Source organism: the organism of the source record quoted next, unplaced genomic scaffold (genome assembly GCF_019419815.1).
Source record: "Pyrus x bretschneideri cultivar Hongxiangsu unplaced genomic scaffold, Pyrus_bretschneideri_v1 Contig49, whole genome shotgun sequence".
Lineage (NCBI taxonomy): Eukaryota > Viridiplantae > Streptophyta > Magnoliopsida > Rosales > Rosaceae > Pyrus > Pyrus x bretschneideri.
Window position 1 is genome coordinate 545,646 of NW_025999786.1, and position 8,429 is coordinate 554,074.

At 37.6% G+C, this 8,429-nt stretch overlaps 1 pseudogene; it reads right to left on the bottom strand.

Annotated features, from left to right (window-relative positions):
- Window positions 1-843: 843 nt before the first annotated feature.
- On the bottom strand, window positions 844-2,280 carry LOC103935738 (annotated as a pseudogene).
- Between the last annotated feature and the right edge of the window lie 6,149 nt (window positions 2,281-8,429).

Below are 8,429 nucleotides of genomic sequence, written 5' to 3' on the forward strand. Positions count from 1 at the left end.
TATTCAAGCTTCTAAGTTCGTATTCATCTTTTAGGGATCACATGGATAACATAAAGAATTAAACACCTAAAATTACCACCAATATTAAAAAATGTCACATCCCATCCCGGGTTCGACTCCGCTGTATCACGATATTGTCCACTTTAGGCCCCAACCACGCCCTCAAGGTTTTGTTTCTGGGAACTATACGGGCTTTATAGTGAGGGGTTATTATGTCTAAAAAAAAGAAATGTGTTTTCAAAAACTTTGGTTTTGCCCACTCACATTTTTTGTTTTGCACCTGTCCAGATTTTAACTGCTGAAAATTCGTATTGACAAAGATTATTGACAAGTCTTATTTGTGCAGATAGCATCACCTTAACATTTGTGAGAGGCCGACAAATTTTCTTCCACTTGCCCGTCGTGGCAATTAATGGTATTTACGTGTGCGTGTGCACGTGTACCGCACACTTGCAAAATTTGTCAAAGTGCATGCATTACATTTAGGGCTTACATTTAAAAGCCCATTCGAATCAGCTTTAAGAATTACATGATATTTTGTAAAGTGATACCAACTTGTAATCACTTCTATTTTTATGGTATTCATTACTTCAAATAATACTAGAAATATTTTAATCATTTTTCTAATAATCCAATTATTTTAGAAAAGCCTCAAAATTAAGAGATTGACTACAATATTTGCATATATTTGATACAAGTTATCTGACAGTCAAAAATATCATGTGATTATACATGTTTAATACAATTACTATCTGACCGTTAAAATAATGTTTATATTAAATACATGTATATTGCCAAATCCCCAAAGTAAACCACCTTCAACTCCCAAAAAGATTAAACTCTTCACTTGTCCCAAAAATAGGGTTTATACAGTGGAGTTTGAATATCTCTAAGACATGTATTCTGCGCTAATGCAAAAATTACATCCACCAAAGTTGTAAAATCTTGTACAGCACTCCCCAAAGACCCAGCAGCTTCTGCTACAATCTCTTTGAGGGCTCTTGCCTTCTCTCTCATCTTCTTCCCTTGTTCACTTCCCGAAATCAGCTCCAAGCTCTCGAGCACTCCACTCTTTGTGAGTATTCCGCCCTCAATTTTCACTCCAATCCCCCACACATCCTCCACCATCCGCCCGTTCATTCTTTGGTCTCCAAATAATGTCCTGCAGATCTTGGCACTCCATTTGCAACACTTTCATACACAGAATTTGTCCCGCTGTGCGTAACAAACACACTGATGGCAGTATGAGCCAACACTTGAGCTTGGGGTGCCCACGGCACTATTTTTCCATTCTTGTTTGTGATCCTTTCGACAAACCCGCTTGGTGATAGGTCCTTGAAATTGTCTTTTAGGGACCAAAGAAATGATACGCCGCTTGCTTCCAATGCCTCTGCCAAAGCTATCATCTCATTCGGAGTTGGAGCGCCGATAGTTCCAAAACAAATATATGCCACAGATGAAGCTGGTTGCTCATCTAACCATGAAAGGCAACCTGTGGAATCCGAACTTGATGGTGCAAGCATTCGGACTGCTGGTAACGAGGCGGTGAGAAAACCTACATTGAGTAACTTGGGAACCTTCGACTTGAGATCGTTATTCAGGAGCGTGGGATTTATCTCGTGATAGGAATTCAAGACAAGAGCTGTCATTTGGTGCAGCATTTTGCCCCATTTGACTTAGCATCTGTGACAAAAGTGAATCACATGCAACTACTTCTTCAGGTAAGTCTGCAATGTGCATTGCGGACTGCCCTGGAACAATTTCCAGGGTCTTATCTTTGTGCAAATCACCATTATCAATCTGATTATCACTATCGAGGCAACATAATTTTGAAAGAGCTCGCGCCGGATAAGATCAGTGTAAATGTGAGCTGAGAGGGTGCATGGCATGGGTATCCAAAGAGGAACCCATGGAACACCCCAATTTTGAGCCATCTCTCCAGCAAAGACCAAGAACCCATCTGTAATCAAACAACTAACCTTCTTGCCTGTCTCTGTCACCGCCTTCTCTATTCCGATTTTGTAATTTTCAGGTGTGGCCTTGATGAATAGCTCCACTGCATCCATTGAATGGCCCTTCAAGACATGAGTTTTCGGCACACCATCTGAGACATTGTAGTGTTTAATGTCGCTCGGAATGTTGGATTTTGATTTTTCTGAAAACAGCAGGTTATTTGATTTTTCTGAGCTGAGGAAGTAAAAACACATGTTTGGTGATGTACTGTTAGCTAGCCTGCACACCAAGTTAAGCAGGGGCTCAATGTGGCCGCCAAATGGAAACGAAAGACAACATGTCCTTGCTTCGAGCTTTCGATCACAGGCATAATTGATGATTCGATGAGTTGGATTGAAATCCTACTAACAGATTGGACGGATTTTGTAGAATTCCTTTTGAAATGTTCAACAAATTATATATCAGAATGTTTTGGAGATTTGTTTCAAACTGGTTTTGTTTAATGGTATTATGGCTTCAAAAAATTAAGAGAGACAACAACGTTACCAATGCTGTATTAAAACTCCTGCCATGAATTCACTGCTAGAGGGAATATATAGTATCAGTTTGCTATTTGTCTATATCAGTTTGAAGAAATTCTTGGTCGAAATTAACACACCTTCTATGTTTCAATGACATATCACATGTTCAAATATTTAATTCATAGTATAAGTACAATATAATTAAATACTGATTGTCTGTAACGATAATATGATGAAAACATAATAAACACTGAATATTTCTGCAATCAAATGTTAAAAAACGAATCAGTCATGCTAATTAAATAAAAATGTTACCAATTGTCTCTTGGTAAAAGGTTTTGACTCACATAAATATAAAGATGATATTTATTTGTGATTAATTCGATACATGATAATAATAACATTCATTAGCTTATATAGGAGAGAATCAGAGTCGTGAAGGAACACGGCAGCCTAACTAGAAAAACACATAAAAAAGAGTTAAAACGCTGAAAGAAAGAAACTGGCAAATTGGAAACGTTTACTACTACTTTAATCAGACGTTCCTAACTCAGCCTGATAAATAACATAATTAATTATCCTAACAGCCTCATAGGAGGACAGTTACAGAATACTACTTTCTGTTTCCAACCAAATTGGTCAGGAAAATCCTACCACTAATTAATTTAGACTTTTAAAAGCAACATTAAGTTTATACTAAAAGAATAAAAATTAGGTTCAATTGCGGTCCCTAGTTACTAATTGTTAATTATTTTTTTTGTCGAAACTAATTGTTAATTGCTATAGACTCAAACCTCATGCATGTTAGATTTTTAATCGAAGTTCCTCTCTTGCCATATAAATAACATAATAATAAAAGAGATGCAATAATACCAATAAAGGCTCAACCGTTTTTTTGCTTTCATTTACACTACCAATTCAATTATTCAAAATTGGCATTCTAGATATATAATGTGACGACCAGGTCCCTAATTTTCACTGTAGTTTCTTTTCCGTTGGTGTAATTTGACGATTTTACCCCTTTTGGGACAAAAGTGGAACCTAACGTAGACGTGGTTTTCGGCTTTCAGTTTCTTTTATCTAGTTCTGTACTTAATTAGTACTCGTCGTTACGAACACGTAAGCGCGAGATAGACCCAAATTGGATCTGTAACGAAAAAGTTACGCTCCATTAAAGTACGTTGACCATGGGTATTTTTGTACACGTGCATACAAATTTACAGTGTCGAAAACACTGTCAAAGAGGCATATTTTGTACATTTTAAATTGTACAAAATCCTTTCCTTTCCCTAATTGGTGGATCCGGTCTTCTCTTCACCTCACACATCCGCCAATCACTTTCCAGGAAACCCTCCGCACCACCAATCAAAAGTCATCACCATCACTCTCACTCAACCAATCATATTTTTCCCAAAAATCTGTCCCCTAATCAAAGCACTCAAACTCTCTCTCTCTCTCTCTCTCTCTCTCTCTCTCTCTCTCTCTCCCTCCGAAGGCCCTCTCTCTCACTCTCTCACTTTGCAACTCTCTCAAACAGCACCAAAACCTCACAAATGTGACCTGAAAACCACACGATCGCGCTCCCCTTGAACCCATGAGCATAACCATACCATCAGATCACGTTTTGACCGAGTTTTGGACATCGAACTTGGAAGGTCCGACTTGGCTTAGTTTTTTCCCAACGAGTTACGAGCGAGTTACAAGTTTTTAGGAAGTCTAAAGGCCTCCACTCAACTCCCTAGGGTCTTTAGTGAAGGTTTGAAGAAGAAACAACCTCGAAACACAAGGTTTCGAGAAGTTAGAGTTTAACTTGAACCTTTTGAGCCATTTTCAGGCCACCTCCGTCCACTTTTTGGACTTCCAAAAGGTACAATCATGTTCTACTCTTCATAAGCTTCATTTCCATTTAAAATTTGTGAAAAATGGTTGAGAAATGAAGAAGATATGAAGGTTTGAATTTTTAACTAGTTTCCAGCAAAACCAGACAGCGGTTAGCGACTACAGACGATGGACGGCGGCGACCGGCGAGGACCACCGGAGAAGATGAAGGAATATGCTATCAACTCTGACAGAATATCCTAACGATGTCAAGTAACGCCGTTACCATTTAATAGAATATTCCGTCACTTTAATGGAATATTCTTCACGGTCGTTAGGGCCTCCATCAGTCTCTGCCGATGTGTGGTGGCGCGTAGGGCCGTGCCTTAGGTGGCACATGGCGGCGCGTCCAGCCTTCGATTGGCTTTCTCTCAATTTGTGTAGGTCTGTGACGTCGAGTAGATCGATTTGGTATATTTAAACCCTATATTTGAGTAAACTATGAGGGTTTTATTTAAGTTTTCATTATGTGTTATTAAACTAATTGAATTAGTAATTTCATATATAGGTGAAATGTATCCTGAGGAAGTATGGGGTCAAGCAAAGCTCAGAGTCTTCATTCCTATTGCGTATCAATGAGTGGGCTTTTTGTTTTCATATATATATAAACTTTACAGTTTCCACAAATGCATTTAAATGGATTTATGCATGTTATGCCACAATTTATTTAGTTTTAAAAAAGTTGTTTTGTGATGGAGATTTATATATTGATATGGCATATTTATATGCATTTTTACCTGCTCATGAATATTGTATTGTTATGAAATGCTACGGGACACGCATGTAAGTTCAGGTAAGTTTGTTGTCTTGATAGGAATAATTGCATCATTATGGCATGCTTATACTCATATAGTTCGCTCATCATTGCTGCACCCTGGTGTTAGTGCTCCTGCCCCGAGCCAGGGCCAACCTTCACCTGATTGTTCACCTCCCACACCACACACTCGCCTTGGATCCAAGTTAGGTGCTAGCTTGTTGTACAGGTCGCATTAGGTGACTCCACTCGTAGGTGATCCACGCATAGCGCTATCCTTCACGTGATCGTAGCACTAGAGCATATATTATTACACCTAACCTGTCGTACAAGTCACATTAGGTGACTCCGACTTGTGTGTTAGCATAGATTGATGAGCCAAATGTGCAATCATACAGGTCACATTAGGTGACTCCGAGTTGCGTGCTAGTATAGATTATTTAGCACATGATTATATTCTTATTGTCTTTGAGATATTCTGTTGTGGCATATTTTCTGGATTTATTGTTGGAATGCATTTGATTTCATACTTATACATAATATGATTTTCAGGAAACTATACTTGTTTTATAGCAAGGGGTCAGTATGTTTAAAAAAAAAAAAATTGGTTTTTATAAATCTTTATTTTTATGCCCACTCACCCTTTTGTTTTTCGCCCTTCTAGGTTTTAGTAGCTGAACTTTCGTATCGATGAGGATTCATGGTAAATCTTAGTATATGTGGATATCTCCAAGGGTATAATTCTCAATCCACTCTACTGTACTTTATTTATGCTTTGACATCACGTGTGAAATGGGTTCATTCCCGCTCACCAGCGCACTTTTGTATTTAGGCACTTTTAGGTTTAAATTTATTCACATTTTGCACATCACTACACTTTATGGCTTCGTCACCTTCCAAGTGTCGGCCAGCACAGCTCGATTCGGAGTCCTAATGGACATTCCTGGTCGGGATGTGTCATATAAAAAAATTGGGATTTTATTTTATTTTTATAAAATATGAGTACATTTATATAGTAAAATTTGGCTACATTTGCCATACAAAAAATTGGTACATTTATATAAAAATGTGGGTACATTTTACGTATAGAAAAGTGATACATTTTATACAAAAAAGGGGCAAGTTTTATATAACAAAAAATGGGTACATTTTATATATATAAAAAACAATGGTACATTTTAGATTAAAATAAATAAATAGATTTTACATTAAAAATTGGGTACATTTTACCTAAAAGATGGTACCTACAACAAAAAAAAGGATACATTTTTCATATAAGAAAATGGTACATTTGTAAAGAGAAATGGGTACATTATAAATAAATTATGGGTACAAATAAAAAGTTAAAAAAAATTATGAGTACAAAGAAAAGTTTAAAAAATAAAGGACAAAAAGAAATTAATATATGGGTACAAATTAAACTTTAAAAGAAAATTGGTACAAATTTAAAAAGGGTTGCAAATTAAAAATGGGTTCAAACCTCATGGGTGACTAATCTAACATTTAATCTAACAAAATCTATCGTCTGACAAAAAAAAAAAAAAAAAAAAAAACACTAAATGAATATATTTAGAAATAAAATTCAATTATCTTGACATGTAAGAAAATTTTATTTTTGAAATAATTAATGATGTTTATTAAAACCCAATGACCTTGAGAACCTAATTTCTCCAAAAATTAGTGTAGAATATGACTTATGTTATAAACTTTCCTAGTTTAGGTGTGATTGTGTAAATCTTAGATAAGATTTGATTCTAGTTATTCTTTCCTATATGTACTTGTATTCCTTAGGGATGAAGGATTTCTTTTCCTCTTATTTCTACAAATAAAGGCACTACATAGAAGGGAATAACACACACATTCCTCTACACAATTCTACAAACACATCTCTCTCTTCTCTCTTTGCCGCCGGCCCTGTTCCCTTTGTCAAATAAAATAGGCCACAACATGTTATCAGTACACTCCTACTGATGTGCTTAGGAATCTGACGTGGAACTTTTTTGTATCAAACCAATTCATCCATATCATCACGCAATAAGGTTCTTCCAAAACAACGATTTTTATCTCGATATTTTTGCAACCCTGATAGCATGAACATTCACCATAATGCATGACCCAACTTTACGTTTTTCGAATTTTAGATTCTACATAGATTATGTTTGCATTATATTCATAATTGTTGAATTATGTGAATTTGATATTGCCATGAATTTCATCAAATATATGTCCATTTATTAAAATATTTGAATTGAATATGCCTGCAAATTGAATTAAATTCCATAATCTGGAATAAAGAAAAAAAATTAAATTAAGGCTTTGTTAGAAAACCATTCCCGTCTCGTCAAGAGCCGTCGGCTTCCATAAGCCGCGCCGCTTCTAGCATCAGGCCAACAGCCTGCGTCAACTTGGCGAGCCTATCCAAGCCACGAAACTCAAGGTTGCAAGCCTAGAATCGAAACGATGCGTTTGAGGCATCATCGTCCCCACCCCGACCCTCGGCCTGAAGCCCGAGTTTTCCTCGTCTATTTTTCCGATGAAACACAACTGGCAGTCGTGTGATTTGGATAAAACTCATCGTTTTCATCAACGATCTTCAAAATTCCATAAGAATTTTGTGAGTTTTTAATCATACTCAACCGAATCCCTTCGATTCTCACCCCCTACCCCCCCTCCCCCCCAACGTCGAGTTTTCACCTTTGTCGTCCAATTTTGGTTCTCCAATGAACGAACAGCTTGCACCGACTGTGGAACACTGCCTGAAGCGGTGCCGTTGACCAGCTCCAACGAATCCCCACACCTAGCGCCACTAGGGTGGCCTAAAGATCCAACCCGAGCCCCAATGCGCCTCAAATTCCCTTTGGTCTATTCGCACAACACCTTTGTTTTGGGGCCTGCTTGTGCCAAAAGTCTTAACCCATATCGCCAGCCCATTAGGCTTTGGTGATGACACGAGCCGAGAACCAGTTGAGCCCTTCTAGGCTCCTAACATTTCTCCCAAGCTCTCGTGTCTGCGTCACAGTTGATCCGTGCCCTTCACGAGACCTTATTTTGGTTTGCGCATGCAACCCACTTATTTTGTGATGTTGAGCCTACCTGCATGCTCGACCCGAGAAAAAATTTGCCCAATATTTGGGCCTGGGACGCAGGCACCTATTTGATTAGCTCACCCATGAACTTTGGCTTACTATTTTGGGCCCTGAGTTTAATTGCCTAATTATTTTTAGGCCCAATGGGTTTTATATTTTTTCCCCCACCCTTTAAATTTGGCCCGAAGTCCAAATAATTAATTCAATTATAATTCTAGACCTGAAGTTCTATTTGGA